Source organism: Manacus candei, unplaced genomic scaffold (assembly GCF_025592945.1).
Source record: "Manacus candei isolate 608988 ecotype Guabito, Panama unplaced genomic scaffold, ASM2559294v1 h1tg000150l, whole genome shotgun sequence".
Lineage (NCBI taxonomy): Eukaryota > Metazoa > Chordata > Aves > Passeriformes > Pipridae > Manacus > Manacus candei.
Window position 1 is genome coordinate 3,230,798 of NW_026138198.1, and position 21,836 is coordinate 3,252,633.

The window sequence follows — 21,836 nt, forward strand, 5'->3', positions numbered from 1 at the left end:
GTGTCTTTGAATTTTAAATTGCACATGAAGCAGAAATATGTTTGTGTTTTCCAGGTTATATTGTCATGAAAATAGAAATGCATCATTGGATCTTACTCCTCTGAGGGCAAACCACCAGACTGATCATTTCTTAGTCCATCAGACCCAGTGCCAGGAACTCAGAGGGCTGTTTGTGTGCAAATGTGCTGAGTGGTGGTGGCCCCCGTGAGACTGTGACCAGCTGGAAATGTGTGTGTGTGTGTGTGCAGAGCTGGGCTGGATCCCTTGGGATTTGGCTCCCAGATCCCCCCCAGCCTTCAGGAAAACCAGAGGCCACCGAACCCTGAGGGAAGGGAGTCCCATTTGCAGAAGGGTTTGTAGATTGGGGAAAAGCTCTCCAGAACAAAGCCTGTGTTCCAAACCCCTTCAGGCCAAAGTCAAGGAGCACAAACCCTGGAGTCATCAAGTTATGAAGTTTGGTTCAAACCATTTCCTAATAAGTCAGTTTTAATGAAGTGTTAAAAGGAGAACTTAAATAAGGGTAATTTCTGATGGAGAATAATGGGAAGAAGTGGTTTAAGTTCCCTAAACATGTTTTATATCAGTCCATGGTTATTTAATTGAGCATTGTTTGGAATTTTTCTTTTTGCATTCGTTCCTGGTGTGCTTTTCTCTATCTAAGGGATGGTTGGAGGTCTTTTTGATTGCTTGAAGGTTTTTAATGTCAGTGCTGGATTGGGGTGGACAGTCATTGTAACATGATTTAGAGTTGGATGCATTTTATTCTGTGTGCCCTGTTTGATGTCTCGTGTTCAGCGAGTGACTGGTCAGAGTTTGGCCCAAGCCTTTGTTTTTCAGGTGAAAAACCCGAAGGGGGAATTGTAGTTGCAGCTTTGCCCTTGAGCTGCAGCTGGAGCCTGGCCAAAGAACAAGGCAAAGCTCCCTGGGGAAGGAAGGGGGAGCCAGAGAAGAAAAGCAGCTGCAGCCAGAAAGGTGGGTTTGGGCGGGAGAAGAGGGGCTGTGACCCAGCAAGGGGCTCTGGAGGGCTCTGGGGTCCCTGTAATGGCTCTGGGGTCTCTATAGGGGCTCTGGGGTCTCTATAGGGGCTCTGGAGGGCTCTGGGGTCCCTATAATGGCTCTGGGGTCTCTGTAGGGACTCTGGGGTTTCTATCGTGGCTCTGGGGTCCCTATAATGGCTCTGGGGTCTCTGTAGGGACTCTGGGGTTTCTATTGTGGCTCTGGGGTCCCTATAATGGCTCTGGGGGCTCTGTAGGGGCTCTGGGGTCCCTCTCCTGGCTCGGGGTCCCTCTCGTGGCTCGGGGTCCCTCTCCTGGCTCGGGGTCCCTCTCGTGGCTCGGGGTCCCTCTCCTGGCTCGGGGTCCCTCTCCCTGCCGGCACAGGAGCTGCTGCCGCCCCAGCAAGAGGCAGAGGAGTCGCTGCCCAGAAGCAAGAACTCACTGAGAGCTGAACTGGGGCCGTGTGGGCAGGGCCAGAGGGGAGCAAAGGAAGGGATTTGTTGCTAAGAAAAGAAATAAAGTTTGGGTCATTTGTTGGGGAGATTTGTGTCAGTTTCTGATCATTTTTGGGGGTTATTTTTAGTGAGTTTCTGGTCATTTTTGGGGGAGATTTGGGTCAGTTTCTGGTCATTTTTCGGGATGATTTGGGTGAGTTTTGGGTTTATTTTTGTGGTAATTTTGGGTCAGTTTCTGGTCATTTTTTGGGGTGATTGGGCTGACTTTTGGGTCATTTTTTTGGGGAGATTTGGGTGAGTCTTGGTGTCAGTGTTTTGGGGTTTTGGGGTCAGTTTCTGGTCATATCTGGGGCTGATTTTGTATCATTTTGGGTCAGTTTTGGGGGGGGTTTTTTGCATTTTTAGGTCAGGTTTTGGGCCAATTTGGAGTTAGTTTTTGAGGTGATTTGGGCCAGTTTTGGGTCAGTTCTGGATCAATTTTTGGAGTGAATTGGATCAGTTTTTGTGTCACTTTTTGGGGAGATTTGGGTGAGTTCTGGGTCATTTTGGGGGAGATTTGAATCAGTTTCTGGTAGTTTTTTGGGGAGACTTGGGTGAGTTCTGGGTCTCTCCTGATTGTAATTCCTTCAGGCTCCTCTCCTGATTTTAATTTTTTTAGGCTCTTCTCCTCATTTTAATTTTTTAGGCTCCTCTCCTGATTTTAATTTTTTTAGTCCCCTCTCCTGATTTTAATTTTTTTAGTCCCCTCTCCTGATTTTAATTTTTTTAGTCCCCTCTCCTGATTTTAATTTTTTTAGTCCCCTCTCCTGATTTTAATTTTTTCAGGCTCCTCTCCTGATTTTAATTTTTTTAGGCTCCTCTCCTGATTTTTATTGTATTAGTCCCGTGTCCTGATTTTAATTTTTTCAGGCTCCTCTCCTGTTTTTAATTTTTTTAGGCTCTTCTCCTGATTGTAATTTTTTTAGGCTCTTCTCTTGATTTTAATTCTCTTAGGTTCTTCTCCTGATTTTAATTCTCTTGGGCTCTCCTCCTGATTTTTATATTTTTAGACTCTTCTCCTGATTTTCATTTTTTTTAGGCTCTTCCCCTGATTTTCATTTTTTTTTTAGGCTCTTCTCCTGATTTTAATTCTCTTAGGAGAAGAGCCTAGAGAATTAAAACCAGGAGAAGAGCCTAATTACACAAGTAAATTTTCAAACCACCAGCAATCACAAGCCAATTATCCGATTTCCCAAAAGAACTACACGAACAAATACGGTTATAAAACAAAAAAAAAATGCCATAAGTAAAAAATCGCATAGCAACAGTGACCCCTGGTGACAGAGAAAAAGAATTGCACATATATTTGAGATGAAATACTGCCACCTGCTGACGGAAAACAGGAACTGCATTGAAAAAATTTTGAACAGCGCATGCGCAGTCGTTGGCAAAACGCCGGCGATCACGTGGTAAGTAAGGGCAGGCAGGAGAGGGACCGGCGACGCATGCGCAGTGGCTCTCGTGCCGGTGCAGCGCTCCCTGCTCGAGTTAAGGGCCGGTTCCGGCGGCAGGGCGGGACTCGCGGCCTCCCGTCTGTCCCGGGGTGTGCGGGGGGGGAATAACGTGAAGATTTCTTGGGGTGAAAGCGCAGAAATTAGCGAGGAGGGACGCTAATTTGGGTAAACTCGGTCACCGGAAGTAGTGAGCGACCGGAAGTCCTCCAAGGCCCCGGCCCGGAAGTCCGCCAAGCCCATAGCAAAGATGGCGCCACCAGGACCGGAACGACCACACTAAAGATGGCGGCCCCGGCCCGGAAGTTCGCCAAGCCCACAGTAAAGATGGCGCCGCCAGGACCGGAACGACCACACTAAAGATGGCGGCCCCGGCCCGGAAGTTCGCCAAGCCCACAGTAAAGATGGCGCCGCCAGGACCGGAACGACCACACTAAAGATGGCGGCGAGAGGCTTCCGCCGCGACCCGGACCCCCACCCCGCGCCCGCAGCGCCGTCTCGCCGCGCTGCTTCCCGCTGCGGGGACAGGGCGGGGCGCTCGGCGGCGCCGGGCGCGGGCGGCAGGTTCGTGGGCGGCGGCAGGCACCGGCGCCGGCAGCCCCCGTCTCGGGGCCGCGGCGCGCGAGGACCGCATGGCGCGCACGTCGCGCCGCCCTCTCGCCCCGCTCCGCTCCCGCTCCCGCCCCTGCCCCCGCTTCTGCCCCGCTCGCTCCCGCCGTGCCCTGGAGATGCTATCGGGGCTGCGCCGCCGCCTTCCCCCCCCGGAAGCGACCCACGGCGGCAGATTCGACGGAGATCGACCCCGGGGTAAGCTGGGCGCGTCCAAAGGCGCCGCGGGTCTCGCCAAGGAGGGGAGGGGGGGGGGAGGCGCGCGGCTGCAGTACCGCTCCCGGCCGTGTCCGCCAGGCGGCGACTGTGAGGCAGGGCCCGGCGCTCGGCGGCGCTCTTGCAAGCGACGCCCCTGGCAAAGCGGCGCTGCTTGGGCACTGCCGGCCTTCCCCCGGAGTGCCCGGGCTGGCCCAGCACCTGGCCGAACCTCTTAGGGAAGAGGCAAGGAACAACTGCGCTTCTTCTGCCCTTTCTTTAGCCCGGGACTGGAACACAGACAAAATCAAGGGGCTCTTGGACCTGGGCAGGCTCCGAGCAGTTTTCAGCCTTCCTTAGCAGGGCATTCTCACCCTCCGAAAAGCTGAAAGGCTTTAACAGCTGGACACGCGCCTGCAGCTGTGCAGATTAATGTAGTTTCTTTTAGGAAATGAAGGGGAAGTTTTCCTGTTGGGAGCCTAAATACCGAGTCTACTCTGCTTTTTCAATCAGGTGACGAAGCTTAGGGAAGAAAAGAACAAAGGCCTCGAGGTGAGTACATTCTACCGAGTTCTGCTTTTCTGGCATCGGTTTGGGAAAATCACGTGAAATTCTAAAAAGCTTCTCTCCGTGTTTTCTAGTTGTTTTTTCAGCCTTGCTCTAAGTTTCATGTAGAAAAGGGCATAGAATTATTAGAACAGACAAACTAGACTTCCTCGGGAGAGATGGAAGAAAAGTCTGCTGATTCCAGTTCTGCTTTTCTTGTCTTCCCTTCGACTGTCGTTTTCTCTCCCCTGCTGTTCAAATAGGCTGCAGTTAATTGCTCTGCTGAAGAGTTTGCTGTCCTAAGTGTCTGTCAAATTGATGCCTTCAACTCAAGACAGCACCTGCTCCTTAGTTACAAAAAGTTCCTCACAGGAAATTTTCAGGCGTGCCCATAAATCTCCTCGCTGTTTGTTTGGGAGAACAGGCTTTTCTCGTCTGTAACAGAACAGTCGTGTCATCTGCTCTGGAATGCTGGTGGCAATCTAGTCAGAAGAGGACCCCGTGCTTCACTAATTTTCCCTTTTTGTTGTTGGGGGTGACTTCTTCCCAGGCATGTTATTCTTGACCCCCCGGGGCAAACGGAGGTGTCAGCGTCAGGAGCCATCCTAACTGAGGCCCTGGGAGGTCAGTGCTTTTTGTGGGACTGGACGGTGAAGCTGTCTGTGGGAATGACCTGGCTATGGCTCAGTGTAGTCCTAATTAAGGTGTCTTTTACTCCGTGTTCCCAGGCTGCCTCTTTCCCTTCGGTCGCCGTGGGACGCCTCTGGCAGGACTAACCCTGTGGCTTTTATGTCCAACGTGCTGTGCTGTGTGTGCCTGCAGGTAAGAAAAGCTGGGAGTGCAGTCCCTCTGCTTTGGTTGCTGTGTCTCTTTGGGAGTGATTTTGGAGGGGAATCCCAGAGCGATTTGGTTTGAAGGGGACCTTCAAAGGCCAGCCTGTCTTCCGTGGGCAGGGACACCTTCCACTGTCCCCGGTTGCTGCGAGTCCCGTCCAGCCTGGCCTGGAACACTTGCAGGGATGGGGCAGGCTCAGCTTCCCTGTGCAGTGTGCTCTGATATCTCTCCACTGGCATCCTGAAAAATTTTGTCAGCACGTTTTGTGTGACAATGGTAAGCGGGACCTGGGTGAAAATTGGGGTTCTCTGAGGTGCAGAGGGAAAGAATTCTCCTTTGAAGTCCAATGTAATTCAGTTTTGCACGAGTCTTGTCTGACTTATGTTTGAATTGCTTTCTATTCTAGGCAGTTCTTTTAAATTAAACTTTTGTGTCTCCCCCCCAGTATCTTGTACAAGACAAAGCTACCTTTCCTCGTGGGAACGGACTGGCCGGGCTTTGGCAATCTGGCCCCTCGAAAGACTAAGTGACCTCTTCCAACAGGGGAAGACTTTCTGGCAAGCGGTGCCAGGAAGAACTGGAGTTTCTGGAGAATAAAAGCTGGAAGCGTGCCCCTGAAAATCCCCAGCCCTGGGTGGTCAGTGGTCTGACTTGCACGGACCGGTGGCCTTGGCCAGGAGCGGTCCTGCGGGAAGCGCCTTTGCCCAGGCTGTAATTTTAATTTCCCTTGGATGCTTGGCAAAGCCCCTCTGGGTGAGCCCCAGTGCCTGGCAGGAGCAGAGCGGGCTTCCAGGGAGGTATTCACCTGGTCAGCGTCAGGAACCATCCTACCTGAGGCCTCGGTGAGTGCTTTTTGGACGACTGGACGGTGAAGCTGTCTGTGGGAATGACCTGGCTATGGCTCAGGGTAGTCCTAATTAAGGTGTCTTTTACTCCGTGTTCCCAGGCTCCCTCTTTCCCTTCGGTCGCCGTGGGTGTGCCGGACGCCTCTGGCAGGACTAACCCTGTGGCTTTTATGTCCAACGTGCTGTGCTGTGTGTGCCTGCAGGTAAGAAAAGCTGGGAGTGCAGTCCCTCTGCTTTGGTTGCTGTGTCTCTTTGGGAGTGATTTTGGAGGGGAATCCCAGAGCGATTTGGTTTGAAGGGGACCTTCAAAGGCCAGCCTGTCTTCCGTGGGCAGGGACACCTTCCACTGTCCCCGGTTGCTGCGAGTCCCGTCCAGCCTGGCCTGGAACACTTGCAGGGATGGGGCAGGCTCAGCTTCCCTGTGCAGTGTGCTCTAATAGCTCTCCACTGGCATCGTGAAAAATGTTGTCAGCGTGTTTTGTTGGACGACGGTAAGCAGGACCTGGGTGAAAAGGACATTCTCTGAGGTGCTGGGAGAAGGAGGACTCGTGCGGGCACCTCCAGAGACAGCGGGAACGGGAGCGTGCTGCGGAGGAGGGAAATTCCAGGGGGTGGGTGCCGAGAAATTTGGCCTTCCCTCGCCCTGTGCTCTGCACTTAGCAGTGGGTCAAGTGCAGAAGTTTCCTGGGGACCCTGGGAAATGATGCCGGGTCTGCTAAGAAAAGTGGGGCCAAAGGAGCAGGACCTGGGTCTGCCAGCGTGGGAGAAACAAGGGACGGGTCATCCTCTGCCTCCAGGAGGGAGGGCAGCAGGAAAGGCCACGGACTAAAGCACTGAAGTGCCGTTCCCCAGGGAGCCCCTGCCCAGACCTGAACTTGCTTCTGCACTTGCTGTCCCTTTCCCAGCGGAGCCGAAGCGTCGGGTGCCGCTGCCGGGGGGATGGAGCTGCCAAGGACAAGCTGGGAGGGTGTTTGCGAGGGAAGGGGGTAGAAGGAGCTCTTGATGTGCTTTTTTTACTTCTTCATCCCACAGAATTGCCACGAGAGGAAATACTTCAGAGGGGCTTCCCTCCAGATAAGGCCTGAAGATGCCAGGAGGTTTCAGCCGGGAGGAAAGGAGCTGTGGAAGAAAAGCAGCCTAAAAACAGCCAGTGGGGATCATCAGGTTTTCCAGCCAAGAAGAACAAGGAGAGAGATGAGGGAATCGGGTTCCAATTCCTAATGCTTTGGTGGGTGCAGGAATGATTTCTGTGTGTTTTCCAGTCCCTTTGGATTCCTGGGATGATTTTAAAATGATGGCTTTAGCAATCAACTAAATCGCAGATGTTGTTTTTGAGAGGAAATGATGCCAAAGAAATGCAGAGTTTTGGGTCAGTTTTGGGGATGATTTGGGTCAGTTTTTGGGGTCAGTTTGGGGTCATTGTTTGGGGTGATTTGGGTCAGCTTTTGGGATGATTGGGGTCAGTTTTGGGTCAGCTTTTGGGATGATTGGGGTCAGGTTTTGGGGTCAGTTTTGGGTCAGCTTTTGGGGTGATTTGGGTCGGTTTTGGGTCAATTTTTGGGGAGCACTGGGTGTTACTGGGGGTTGTTCAGGAGCACTGGGTGTTACTGGGGTGTACTGGGGAGCACTGGGTGTTACTGAGGGTTGTTGGGGAGCACTGGGTGTTACTGGGGAGCACTGGGAGAGAAAATGAAAAATAAAGAGAATAAAAAATAAACGAAGTAAAGAAGGAAATATAAAAAAGAAAATTTAAAAAAAAGGCAAAAAAACTAAAAAGGAAATAAAATGAAAATGAAATAAGAGAGAAAAAAAAAAAAAAGAAACCCCTTCTTGGGCACCCCGTTTCCTCTCCTCCCCCCCCCCCCGAACCGTAAATTGCGGGGTCATCACCCCTAAAATGTGAGAAGGGGACCCCGAAATGTGGGTGAGGGAACCCCAGGGAGCCGGAAAAGTGGAGGGGGAGCCGCAGTAAGAAAGCGAAGCCGGGCGGTCGGGCGGCGGGGTGGGGGGGTGCGCATGCGCAGTCGTTGGCAAGACGCCGGCGATCACGTGGTAAGTAAGGGCAGGCAGGAGAGGGACCGGCGACGCATGCGCAGTGGCTCTCGTGCCGGTGCAGCGCGCCCTGCTCGAGTTAAGGGCCGGTTCCGGCGGCAGGGCGGGACTCGCGGCCTCCCGTCTGTCCCGGGGTGTGCGGGGGGGGAATAACGTGAATTTCTCCTGATTTTAATTCTCTTGGGCTCTTGTCCTCATTTTAATTTTTTTAAGGCTCTTGTCCTGATTTTAATTTTTTGAAGGCTCTTGTCCTGATTTTAATTTTTTTAAGGCTCTTCTCCTAAATTTAATTTTTTTAAGGCTCTTGTCCTGATTTTAATTCTCTTGGTTCAAACCATTTCCTAATAAGTCAGTTTTAATGAAGTGTTTTCCAGTCCCTTTGGATTCCTGAGATGATTTTAAAATGATGGCTTTAGCAATCAACTAAATCGCAGATGTTGTTTTTGAGAGGAAATGATGCCAAAGAAATGCAGAGAGAGAGCATGGAATCATCCTGGGATCCTGGAGTGGTTTGGGTTGGAAAGGATCTCAGGGATCATCTCCTTCCACCCCCTGCCCCAGGCAGGGACACCTTCTAATAGACCTCCAGCCTGGCCTTGGCCACTTGCAGGGATGGGGCAGCCACAACTTCTCTGTGCCAGGCCACCTCCCCACCCTCCCAGGGAAGAATGTCTCCCTTCTGTGCAATCTTTCCCTTTCTTCTCTGCAGGAAGTGGGCTGGGACAAGGGAATTGGCTCCCACGAGGCCGAGGATCAGAGCGGGCTGTGCACAGGGGACAACTTCCACTTCCGAACGGGGAAGGGCCCCTTCGTGCCCACCCCTGGCAAACTGGGACAGAGTAACATCTGCCTGCAGCTGGCTGGAGTTCCCGTTGGCTCTGGGCTTTCAGCCCGCCGGGGCTGCGGCGGGAGCCGCGCGGAGGGAACGGGGGCCGGGGCCGCGCCGAGGGCCGGGGCCGGGCTGAGCGGGCGGGGCGGGGCCGCAGGGCCAGGCGGGCTGGGATTGGGCGGAGGCGCTCGAGTGCTGATTGGGCAGCGCTGCCAGCCCGCGGTATAAAGGGCCGGCGGGGCAGGTGGGGGCGGTTGTGTGTGGGGGCTGAGGGTGTGGCCCCGCTGCTGCCCGGGCTGCGGAGGGGAGAGCGCCTTGGCCGCTGGGTTTGTGCACCGGGGCAGCCGGGGGCGTTTAGGGGCGCCTTGTGCTGGGCGGCGGGGCCCGGGTAAGCCCCTTACCTGCCGGGTGCCCCCGGGGAGAGCCGTGGCATGGCTGTGGGTCCTGTGCTCTCTGGGTGTCTGAGGGTTTGCTTTGGGATCCCAAACCCTTTCCCCGTGCAGGGTTATGAGGCAAAGACTGCTTTAACTTGGTTTTTTGGTGCTGCGTTAATGCTTTTTGCTCGTTCTGTGTCCATTTGCAGCCTCGCTCGTGGTTTCCCCTGGTGTGGAGGCGAGTTGTGCTTCCTGCTGGGAGAGAGAACGGCCTTGGGAAGCTGCTCCATGAGCCACAGCTGTGCCGAGCCCGGCAGTCTGTCCAGGTAAGAGCAGGGCTTCTACTGCCCGTGAGGAGCTGGGTTTGCTGTTGGAAGATAGAATGTGCCTATGCCTTTAAATGCAAGGACAGGCAGAAGCCGGGAGGGACCCTGAGCAGGTTTGGTGGCACGACAGCAGTTTGAAAAGACCTTGACTGTGGGAGAAATGTCCAGGAAAACGATTCCTTTTTTGCAGGGAGGCAGTTTGCGAGGACAGGGGGGTTGCTGTGCTCTCTAGCAAAACTACTGACCTTGGGATGTCTAGGGTGGGGAGATGCTGGCCACGTGTGGGCTGGAGCAAAGGTGTGTGGGTGCCTGTGTGTGACAGCCGTGGGTGTGCAGGAAGGGGGGTTCTGGTGCCATTGGAGCTGCCAGGGAGCCAAAAGGGGCACGGTTGTCTGAAAAAGGCAAAAAGTCTCAGTCTCTGTTGACACGTGTACCAAAGGAGATGCAAATTTTCCCTTTCTCGTTGCAGACTTCGCAAAGCTCCCCAGGAAAGGAAGCTTTATATTCCTCCCCAGCTTTATGCTAAAGGTTTCCTTCCTCCTGTCTCAGCACCCTTTCTGCTGTTGGGAGAGCACGAGGTGGATGGAGAGGATCCCCAGGCATCTGCAGGCACAAGGGACTCATACAACTGCGATTTTCCTCCAGCCCTCGTGAAAGGGACTTCCAGGATACTCTTGGGAATGTACCAGCTCTTCTGCTGGAGCTTTTCTATGGAATATTTGAACACAAAGGGTAAAACTAAAGTCAGGTCTGTTCTGGAGTATGTTACACTTGTGCAAAACTCCGTTCTTCTGTTTATTTTCTGTTCTGGAAAGAACAGTCTGGGGTTCCTGGGCACTTCCTATTGAGTGATTCCATGAAAATAATTTTGTACTGAAAGGGGAAAGGAGCTGTCTGTGGGAGGTCAGGTGTCCATGATAAAAGCTTTATGCTTTTCAGTCAGATAAGCCTTAAAATATCTCACAGTGTATAGGAATGCCTGGCTTCTAAAAGTCACCAGCTGAGTCTTAGAGGCTCCTTTGAAGAGCTGTTTTCAGGCAGGCAAATTGCCCCCCCCAGGAGGGACTCTGTGCCTGCTCTCCCGTGGCTCCAAGGGATCTCTGACCCTTCACGCCGGCACCGAGATTTTCTCGGGAAGGGCCTCAGATCCCCGGACCAGTCTGGGACACAGGCAAGATCCCCCTGCATTTTGGGACCAAATTGGCCCCTGGAGGGACAGTGCTGTTGGTGCCCCCCGGGTTGGGGCACCCCGAGGACTCCAGCGCGCACCGAAAGGATTATTCGGGGAGATCCTCGGGGTGCCCGGCCCTGGGGAGCTCAAAGCAAGGTCCCTGCCATGGATTCAGGCAGTGCTGAGAGTATCCCAGGGGTCCCTGTCCCTGCTAGACAGGGAGCTCTCTAATGGGCTGTAATTGGGTTCTAAAAGTGGTGCTCCAAGTGCCAAAGAAGTGTGGGATTGGGATTAAGAAATGAGCAGTGAGGGTGCAATTGGCTGTTTTCTCTGGAATGTGACTGTGAGAGCTGCAGGAGTGCCAGGTGTGTGTTCCAGTCCCCAGCATTTGGTTTGCACATGTCCTGCTCAGACACAAGTACAATTTCCTCAGTCCTGAACACAGCAGAATGAGAATTATGGACTGGCAGTGTTAAGGTGATTGGTGTGACAGGGGTCAAACTGGGAAAACATTGGGGAATTCCTCAGTTTGTGTTTTTGCCAAACTCACCCAAACCTCTGCTAGGAAGTGATGGGCTGGAAAAGTTGAGGCAGAAATGGAATTGAAAACTGGGGCTCTTGACACTGTAATTGCTGAAACTAAATGTGTCCAAGCAGCAGCTCTTGTTGTGCAGGGAATAACTCCTGTCAGCAGCAAGGCCCTGACTGAAGTGGCAGCTGCAGTTGTTCCTGTGGTATGGGCCAGTGGAGCTGCAGGAGAGTGGAAGAGGGCAGAACCTGTAGGTATTACCCCTGATGTGGGATCTCTATGGGTAAGGCCAACCCAGTATCCTTTAAAATCAGAATGCCAGACTGGATTGGTTGCAGGAACAGCTAAATTGGCTCCTCCTGGTTTGCTTGTAGGACGTGAATGCAAGAACCTGCCAAGAAAACCAGTGGACAAGATGATTGATTAGTGCAGGACCTGAGAGAAGCACCTTGAATGACAACCTGGAGGAGTTTCCAGTATTGGATTTAAAAGATGGCCTTTGCATCTCCTTGAGCAAGGAAAGCCAAGAAAGCTTTGCTTTTGCAGGAGAAAATGGGGCAAGCAGGCAGGAAGAAGAGAAGCCCCGTGACTCCTCCCTGAGCCCCAGACAGCCCATGAACTGCCTTGCTGGGAATGGTGGGACGGGCTGGACTCTGCATTGCTCCCTCGGGATGTGTGGTAAGACTGTTATGGCGACTTTTTGAATAGATGGTGCAAGGGCAGCCTTTAAGCAGCTGAAGCATTCCCTGAGGAGAGCTCTGGGTCTGCCAGATGTGTCAGAACTGTTGGAAGCATCTTTGGTGGGGAGGGCAAACAAAGGCCAAGGTGTGCAGTGACCCCCCCTGAGAAGGGACATTCAGTTAATGGCATCCCTGATGGTGAACTTTGTGGGCTGTTCCCCCTGTAGGGCAGGTGATAGTCCCAGCTCCAGTTATGGGAAAAATGGTTAAAAGGGAGCCCCAAAAGCTGGAAGTCCTCCTGGAGGCTCCTGGCAAAGAGAGTTTGCTGCGTTCCCCCTGACAGAAGGACAGTGGTAGCTTTTGAGTGCTGGTAGATCCTTTTAATAGATAGCCTTGAGTGTGTCCTTGTTGCACCAGTAGGACTTATCAAAGTCCCCATATTCCAGGAGATAGACACATTGAAGTTTAAAATATTCTTCCTAATCCTTTGTTGGCTTGAGGCTCTCCCCTCAGGAACTGCAGGAACTCCTGGTGCCGCCTGGGCCGATGGATTGGACGCCCCAGCCCCTCCGTTCCTGCCCAGCCACTGGGGCCGTGTCCAGTGGTGGCACTGCCAGCCCTGCAGGTGAAGTGGGAAGGCCCTTTGCAGGTCTGGTGGGTCACATTTATAGCAGGTAAAGTTGCAGTAAAAGGACCTGGGGTCTGTTATTCTTGAGTTCAGAAAGCTCCTTTTGATTGGTGAGCAGGACAAAGTGGATCCTTAAGAGTTCCCATCCGTGTTTGTGTCTCAGCCTGTGTTAGGATTCAGGGCTGTAGCTGTTGTTGTCACTGAGGAGTCAAACTGTGCTTTAAATAATGAGACCCTGGCCTGATGGCCCAGTGTCAAGGCAAAAGGTGGAATGCTCTCTGAGTGTTGAGATGTAACAAGGGCTAATCCTTTTTGCAGTGGGATGGAGCCTGGAAAGTGCACAGAGCTGAGCCCAGGGATTGAAAGGGACCAAGCAAGGGAGGTGAAGAAAGAAGGAAGAAGGGAAGTGAGGCAGCAGGCAAGCAGCACCAAGTTGCTGTGTAAGCAGGTGAGTTGTGTTGAGGTTCCTCAGGCAGGCACTGAGGACTTGGAGGGCTCCAGACAGAGCAGACCTGGGAAGGCCCTCGGTGAAGCCCCTCAGAAACCTGAAGCCCCTGGGCCTTTTGGGGAGCCTGAGCTATTGCAGCCCTGGGGATGGCTTTGGTTTCCTTCTCTCCTCAGAGTAAAACTCTGTGGGGGAGTCTGTGATCTCCCTGACTTTTGTGTCATAACTGAAACTTGGAAGGAAGTTGACCTTGTGTCGTTTCCCAACTGACTTGGCCGGGTTGAACCAGCAGTGCCAGATTGTTGTAGTGTGCAGGGTGTTGTTTGTGTCTGAGCAGTTTGGGGTTGATTTGCCAAGGGGAGCCATGGAATGTTATGGTGTTTTTGTCCCAATATTTGGAGGCAGTGCCCTGGATGAGTTGATTTCTGCCTCACTCCCTGATATCTGAGTTAGGAGATGTACCAAGAACTGGTAGTTTTTGCAGTGGGATGTTCCCTAGAAAGTGCATGGAGCTGAGCCAAGGAACTTAAAGGGACTGAGCAAGCAAAGTCAAGAAAGAATGAAGAAGGGAACTGAGGCAGCAGCCAAGCAGCACCAAGCTCCTCTACAACCAGGTGAGTTGTCTTGAAGTTGATAAGGTGGTCACTGAGAACTTTGGGGGCTGCAGGCACAGGTGACCACCAGAGACCCCCAATGGAGCCCCTCAGAGAACTTATAAGGGTTTGTGTAGATGGGAACAGGTGTTGGGAGTGTCCTGAATGTGCAACAGGAATGCAGGGAAGGAAAATGAACCCTCCTGTCATGCTGACCCCTCCCATCAGCTGCAGTGGAGACCCCTCCGTGTGCCCTTTGGGAGCGGATTGCCAGGACCCCCGTGGGGCTGGGATCATGGCAGGGTGTTGTAAGCAAGGAATGCCTGGCTTCTAAAAGTCACCAGCTGAGTCTTAGAGGCTCCTTTGAAGAGCTGAGTTCAGGCAGCAGAATTGCCCCCCAGGAGGGACTCTGTGCCTGCTCTCCCGTGGCTCCAAGGGATCTCTGGCCCTTCACGCCGGCACCGAGATTTTCTCGGGAAGGGCCTCAGATCTCCGGACCAGTCTGGGACACAGGCAAGATCCCCCTGCATTTTGGGACCAAATTGGCCCCTGGAGGGACAGTGCTGTTGGTGCCCCCCGGGTTGGGGCACCCCGAGGACTCCAGCGCGCACCGAAAGGATTATTCGGGGAGATCCTCGGGGTGCCCGGCCCTGGGGAGCTCAAAGCAAGGTCCCTGCCATGGATTCAGGCATTGCTGAGAGTATCCCAGGGGTCCCTGTCCCTGCTAGACAGGGAGCTCTCTAATGGGCTGTAATTGGGTTCTAAAAGTGGTGCTCCAAGTGCCAAAGAAGTGTGGGATTGGGATTAAGAAATGAGCAGTGAGGGTGCAATTGGCTGTTTTCTCTGGAATGTGACTGTGAGAGCTGCAGGAGTGCCAGGTGTGTGTTCCAGTCCCCAGCATTTGGTTTGCACATGTCCTGCTCAGACACAAGTACAATTTCCTCAGTCCTGAACACAGCAGAATGAGAATTATGGACTGGCAGTGTTAAGGTGATTGGTGTGACAGGGGTCAAACTGGGAAAACATTGGGGAATTCCTCAGTTTGTGTTTTTGCCAAACTCACCCAAACCTCTGCTAGGAAGTGATGGGCTGGAAAAGTTGAGGCAGAAATGGAATTGAAAACTGGGGCTCTTGACACTGTAATTGCTGAAACTAAATGTGTCCAAGCAGCAGCTCTTGTTGTGCAGGGAATAACTCCTGTCAGCAGCAAGGCCCTGACTGAAGTGGCAGCTGCAGTTGTTCCTGTGGTGTGGGCCAGTGGAGCTGCAGGAGAGTGGAAGAGGGCAGAACCTGTAGGTATTACCCCTGATGTGGGATCTCTATGGGTAAGGCCAACCCAGTATCCTTTAAAATCAGAATGCCAGACTGGATTGGTTGCAGGAACAGCTAAATTGGCTCCTCCTGGTTTGCTTGTAGGACGTGAATGCAAGAACCTGCCAAGAAAACCAGTGGACAAGATGATTGATTAGTGCAGGACCTGAGAGAAGCACCTTGAATGACAACCTGGAGGAGTTTCCAGTATTGGATTTAAAAGATGGCCTTTGCATCTCCTTGAGCAAGGAAAGCCAAGAAAGCTTTGCTTTTGCAGGAGAAAATGGGGCAAGCAGGCAGGAAGAAGAGAAGCCCCGTGACTCCTCCCTGAGCCCCAGACAGCCCATGAACTGCCTTGCTGGGAATGGTGGGACGGGCTGGACTCTGCATTGCTCCCTCGGGATGTGTGGTAAGACTGTTATGGCGACTTTTTGAATAGATGGTGCAAGGGCAGCCTTTAAGCAGCTGAAGCATTCCCTGAGGAGAGCTCTGGGTCTGCCAGATGTGTCAGAACTGTTGGAAGCATCTTTGGTGGGGAGGGCAAACAAAGGCCAAGGTGTGCAGTGACCCCCCTGAGAAGGGACTTTCAGTTAATGGCATCCCTGATGGTGAACTTTGTGGGCTGTTCCCCCTGTAGGGCAGGTGATAGTCCCAGCTCCAGTTATGGGAAAAATGGTTAAAAGGGAGCCCCAAAAGCTGGAAGTCCTCCTGGAGGCTCCTGGCAAAGAGAGTTTGCTGCGTTCCCCCTGACAGAAGGACAGTGGTAGCTTTTGAGTGCTGGTAGATCCTTTTAATAGATAGCCTTGAGTGTGTCCTTGTTGCACCAGTAGGACTTATCAAAGTCCCCATATTCCAGGAGATAGACACATTGAAGTTTAAAATATTCTTCCTAATCCTTTGTTGGCTTGAGGCTCTCCCCTCAGGAACTGCAGGAACTCCTGGTGCCGCCTGGGCCGATGGATTGGACGCCCCAGCCCCTCCGTTCCTGCCCAGCCACTGGGGCCGTGTCCAGTGGTGGCACTGCCAGCCCTGCAGGTGAAGTGGGAAGGCCCTTTGCAGGTCTGGTGGGTCACATTTATAGCAGGTAAAGTTGCAGTAAAAGGACCTGGGGTCTGTTATTCTTGAGTTCAGAAAGCTCCTTTTGATTGGTGAGCAGGACAAAGTGGATCCTTAAGAGTTCCCATCCGTGTTTGTGTCTCAGCCTGTGTTAGGATTCAGGGCTGTAGCTGTTGTTGTCACTGAGGAGTCAAACTGTGCTTTAAATAATGAGACCCTGGCCTGATGGCCCAGTGTTAAGAAAAAAGGGGGAATGCTCTCTGAGTGTTGAGATGTAACAAGGGCTAATCCTTTTTGCAGTGGGATGGAGCCTGGAAAGTGCACAGAGCTGAGCCCAGGGATTGAAAGGGACCAAGCAAGGGAGGTGAAGAAAGAAGGAAGAAGGGAAGTGAGGCAGCAGGCAAGCAGCACCAAGTTGCTGTGTAAGCAGGTGAGTTGTGTTGAGGTTCCTCAGGCAGGCACTGAGGACTTGGAGGGCTCCAGACAGAGCAGACCTGGGAAGGCCCTCGGTGAAGCCCCTTGGAAACCTTCTAAGGGTAGTTGTGTATGGTGATAAGTGTTGGGAAATGTCCTGAATGTGGAACAGGAATGCAGGGAAGGAAAATGAGCCCTCCTGTAATGCTGACCCCTCCCATCAGCTGCAGTGGAGACCCCTCCGTGTGCCCTTTGGGAGCGGATTGCCAGGACCCCCGTGGGGCTGGGATCATGGCAGGGTGTTGTAAGCAAGGAATGCCTGGCTTCTAAAAGTCACCAGCTGAGTCTTAGAGGCTCCTTTGAAGAGCTGATTTCAGGCAGGCAAATTGCCCCCCAGGAGGGACTCTGTGCCTGCTCTCCCGTGGCTCCAAGGGATCTCTGGCCCTTCACGCCGGCACCGAGATTTTCTCGGGAAGGGCCTCAGATCTCCGGACCAGTCTGGGACACAGGCAAGATCCCCCTGCAGTTTAGGACCAAATTGGCCCCCTGGAGGGACAGTGCTGTTGGTGCCCCCCGGGTTGGGGCACCCCGAGGACTCCAGCGCGCACCGAAAGGATTATTCGGGGAGATCCTCGGGGTGCCCGGCCCTGGGGAGCTCAAAGCAAGGTCCCTGCCATGGATTCAGGCATTGCTGAGAGTATCCCAGGGGTCCCTGTCCCTGCTAGACATGGAGCTCTCTAATGGGCTGTAATTGGGTTCTAAAAGCGGTGCTCCAAGTGCCAAACAAGTGTGGGATTGGGATTAAGAAATGAGCAGTGAGGGTGCAATTGGCTGTTTTCTCTGGAATGTGACTGTGAGAGCTGCAGGAGTGCCAGGTGTGTGTTCCAGTCCCCAGCATTTGGTTTGCACATGTCCTGCTCAGACACAGGTCCAACTTGCTCAGTCCTTAACCCAAGAGAGGGAGAATTATGGACTGGCAGTGTTAAGGTGATTGGTGTGACAGGGGTCAAACTGGGAAAACATTGGGGAATTCCTCAGTTGGTCTGTTTGCCAAACTAACCCAAACCTGTGCTAGGAAGAGATGGACTGGGGTCTCTGATCTCCTGGGCAGTTGTTTTGCATGACCCTGGGAGCCTCTGGGATTAGACTGGCCTGGGCAGACAGGGAGCAGTTTGTCCTGTGGAGCTGGGCTGGGTTTGTTGAGGATGCCTTGGGAGGCAGGGCTGGAGAGGCTCCTCTGTTGGCTGTAGTGGTGGAAGGTTGTAGCAGCAGGGCTGGAGCCTTCGCCCTCCTGCTCCCCCCGTGAGCCCCAACGGGCCCGTGCCCTTGGCAATGGAGGGCCCCCCATTGCTGAGTCAGCGGTTCCGGGGGCCAGGAGGGATGGGATCAGGATGCCGAGCTCCGCCCAGGGCCGGGGCTGCCAGTGTTCAACCATGGAGGGAACTGAAAGCACAGTGAGATGGAGGCCAAGCTGCAGCACAGGGATGGGTGAGAAAAGACCCTAGTCCTCAGGTGGAGCTTTGAATTCCCTGGAAAAATGGATCCTGTCAGATGGATCAGGCCCTTGTGGGTGCTGGAGCAGAGGCCTCTCTCATTTTTGGTCACCCTGAAAGGTTGCAAGGACAGCAAGTTCTGACTGCAGGATGAGGTGGCAAACAAAGTGAAGTGGTCCAGAGAAAAGCTGAGGCTAAAATTGGCCCTGTGCCAGAGCAGCCTCGTGCAGTGCTTGTTGCTGTCCCTGAGTGTCCCATTGCAGTGGATATTTCCAAGGGTGCCTTGTGCTGGGGAGCACTGGGGCAGTTCCCTTTCCCTGGGCAGGGCAGGCAGGGCACGTTTCCCCCCTCGAGGGTGGCTCCACAGTCCCCCCCTGTGCCCTGGGAGCGTGGCAGAACACCTGGACCCACTGTCCTTGTCAGAGAGGGCACAAGGGATGGTTGGATGGGGGAGGGAATGGCTCAGGGAGTACAAGCACCATTACAATGAGTAGGGCAGCACCTGGAAAGGAAGAAGGGGAGTTAATCCAGACAAAATCCAAGCACCTGCCCAACCTGTGATATTTTTAGGAACTCAGTGGTGCTGTGGTCCCCAGGAAGTATTGCCCAGGACTAGGCAGGAGACTTCAGGCTCTGTCACCCCCAGAGCAAGTGTCCAGGGGCAGGCAGTGGGGAGGCAGCTCTGTTGTTGAGGATGGGGTTATTTTCTCTGCTTTATTTTGTCTCCAGAGATGTTCTTCCCATTAATCCAAACTGACTCCATCTCCTAACTCTCTGAAGAGGTTTTCTGCTTTTTGTGGGAGGGTAAGGTTTGGGTTCTAACTATAGAAGAGCCAACAAAATAAAGGCTTTGTGGCAAACAAATGGTGTCTCCCAAACTCTTTGTACTTCAAATAGATGCCTTTATTCTTAGTTTTTTCTTATTGGTATACCCTGTCTACAGTTATTTATTTTGGCTTCTCTTTTTTATTTGTTACAGAGTTGATGTGACTGACTTCTTTTTGAAATGCAGCAGTGCTCTCAAGGATATTTCCCCCCCACTCCTGGGCTTGTGCAGGGCTGTTGAGTCCGTGTGTGCCACTGTTCTTGTCCCAGGGGGACCGAGTGACATTTGGAACCAAACCTGGGGACTTGAACTCTAGGAATGTTTCTGTGTCTTTGAATTTTAAATTGCACATGAAGCAGAAATATGTTTGTGTTTTCCAGGTTATATTGTCATGAAAATAGAAATGCATCATTGGATCTTACTCCTCTGAGGGCAAACCACCAGACTGATCATTTCTTAGTCCATCAGACCCAGTGCCAGGAACTCAGAGGGCTGTTTGTGTGCAAATGTGCTGAGTGGTGGTGGCCCCCGTGAGACTGTGACCAGCTGGAAATGTGTGTGTGTGTGTGTGCAGAGCTGGGCTGGATCCCTTGGGATTTGGCTCCCAGATCCCCCCCAGCCTTCAGGAAAACCAGAGGCCACCGAACCCTGAGGGAAGGGAGTCCCATTTGCAGAAGGGTTTGTAGATTGGGGAAAAGCTCTCCAGAACAAAGCCTGTGTTCCAAACCCCTTCAGGCCAAAGTCAAGGAGCACAAACCCTGGAGTCATCAAGTTATGAAGTTTGGTTCAAACCATTTCCTAATAAGTCAGTTTTAATGAAGTGTTAAAAGGAGAACTTAAATAAGGGTAATTTCTGATGGAGAATAATGGGAAGAAGTGGTTTAAGTTCCCTAAACATGTTTTATATCAGTCCATGGTTATTTAATTGAGCATTGTTTGGAATTTTTCTTTTTGCATTCGTTCCTGGTGTGCTTTTCTCTATCTAAGGGATGTTTGGAGGTCTTTTTGATTGCTTGAAGGTTTTTAATGTCAGTGCTGGATTGGGGTGGACAGTCATTGTAACATGATTTAGAGTTGGATGCATTTTATTCTGTGTGCCCTGTTTGATGTCTCGTGTTCAGCGAGTGACTGGTCAGAGTTTGGCCCAAGCCTTTGTTTTTCAGGTGAAAAACCCGAAGGGGGAATTGTAGTTGCAGCTTTGCCCTTGAGCTGCAGCTGGAGCCTGGCCAAAGAACAAGGCAAAGCTCCCTGGGGAAGGAAGGGGGAGCCAGAGAAGAAAAGCAGCTGCAGCCAGAAAGGTGGGTTTGGGCGGGAGAAGAGGGGCTGTGACCCAGCAAGGGGCTCTGGAGGGCTCTGGGGTCCCTGTAATGGCTCTGGGGTCTCTATAGGGGCTCTGGGGTCTCTATAGGGGCTCTGGAGGGCTCTGGGGTCCCTATAATGGCTCTGGGGTCTCTGTAGGGACTCTGGGGTTTCTATCGTGGCTCTGGGGTCCCTATAATGGCTCTGGGGTCTCTGTAGGGACTCTGGGGTTTCTATCGTGGCTCTGGGGTCCCTATAATGGCTCTGGGGTCTCTGTAGGGGCTCTGGGGTCCCTCTCGTGGCTCGGGGTCCCTCTCGTGGCTCGGGGTCCCTCTCGTGGCTCGGGGTCCCTCTCGTGGCTCGGGGTCCCTCTCGTGGCTCGGGGTCCCTCTCCTGGCTCGGGGTCCCTCTCCTGGCTCGGGGTCCCTCTCCTGGCTCGGGGTCCCTCTCGTGGCTCGGGGTCCCTCTCCTGGCTCGGGGTCCCTCTCCCTGCCGGCACAGGAGCTGCTGCCGCCCCAGCAAGAGGCAGAGGAGTCGCTGCCTAGAAGCAAGAACTCACTGAGAGCTGAACTGGGGCCGTGTGGGCAGGGCCAGAGGGGAGCAAAGGAAGGGATTTGTTGCTAAGAAAAGAAATAAAGTTTGGGTCATTTGTTGGGGAGATTTGTGTCAGTTTCTGATCATTTTTGGGGGTTATTTTTAGTGAGTTTCTGGTCATTTTTGGGGGAGATTTGGGTCAGTTTCTGGTCATTTTTCGGGATGATTTGGGTGAGTTTTGGGTTTATTTTTGTGGTAATTTTGGGTCAGTTTCTGGTCATTTTTTGGGGTGATTGGGCTGACTTTTGGGTCATTTTTTTGGGGAGATTTGGGTGAGTCTTGGTGTCAGTGTTTTGGGGTTTTGGGGTCAGTTTCTGGTCATATCTGGGGCTGATTTTGTATCATTTTGGGTCAGTTTTGGGGGGGGTTTTTTGCATTTTTAGGTCAGGTTTTGGGCCAATTTGGAGTTAGTTTTTGAGGTGATTTGGGCCAGTTTTGGGTCAGTTCTGGATCAATTTTTGGAGTGAATTGGATCAGTTTTTGTGTCACTTTTTGGGGAGATTTGGGTGAGTTCTGGGTCATTTTGGGGGAGATTTGAATCAGTTTCTGGTAGTTTTTTGGGGAGACTTGGGTGAGTTCTGGGTCTCTCCTGATTGTAATTCCTTCAGGCTCCTCTCCTGATTTTAATTTTTTTAGGCTCTTCTCCTCATTTTAATTTTTTAGGCTCCTCTCCTGATTTTAATTTTTTTAGTCCCCTCTCCTGATTTTAATTTTTTTAGTCCCCTCTCCTGATTTTAATTTTTTTAGTCCCCTCTCCTGATTTTAATTTTTTTAGTCCCCTCTCCTGATTTTAATTTTTTCAGGCTCCTCTCCTGATTTTAATTTTTTTAGGCTCCTCTCCTGATTTTTATTGTATTAGTCCCGTGTCCTGATTTTAATTTTTTCAGGCTCCTCTCCTGTTTTTAATTTTTTTAGGCTCTTCTCCTGATTGTAATTTTTTTAGGCTCTTCTCTTGATTTTAATTCTCTTAGGTTCTTCTCCTGATTTTAATTCTCTTGGGCTCTCCTCCTGATTTTTATATTTTTAGACTCTTCTCCTGATTTTCATTTTTTTTAGGCTCTTCCCCTGATTTTCATTTTTTTTTTAGGCTCTTCTCCTGATTTTAATTCTCTTAGGAGAAGAGCCTAGAGAATTAAAACCAGGAGAAGAGCCTAATTACACAAGTAAATTTTCAAACCACCAGCAATCACAAGCCAATTATCCGATTTCCCAAAAGAACTACACGAACAAATACGGTTATAAAACAA

The 21,836-nt window shown here is 52.1% G+C and overlaps 2 long non-coding RNA genes across 2 annotated transcripts; both read left to right on the top strand.

The window, feature by feature from the left end:
* Positions 1 to 4,924: 4,924 nt before the first annotated feature.
* LOC127463130 (uncharacterized) lies at positions 4,925 to 7,325 on the top strand. Its single transcript, XR_007900663.1, has 3 exons — positions 4,925 to 4,994; positions 6,047 to 6,172; positions 7,002 to 7,325. It is a non-coding gene; the product is annotated as an uncharacterized LOC127463130 (long non-coding RNA).
* A 1,405-nt stretch (positions 7,326 to 8,730) lies between these two features.
* LOC127463127 (uncharacterized) lies at positions 8,731 to 19,784 on the top strand. Its single transcript, XR_007900659.1, has 8 exons — positions 8,731 to 9,550; positions 10,020 to 10,282; positions 11,797 to 12,555; positions 12,877 to 13,006; positions 13,488 to 13,617; positions 15,185 to 15,942; positions 16,264 to 16,393; positions 18,850 to 19,784. It is a non-coding gene; the product is annotated as an uncharacterized LOC127463127 (long non-coding RNA).
* The last annotated feature ends 2,052 nt before the right edge of the window (positions 19,785 to 21,836 follow it).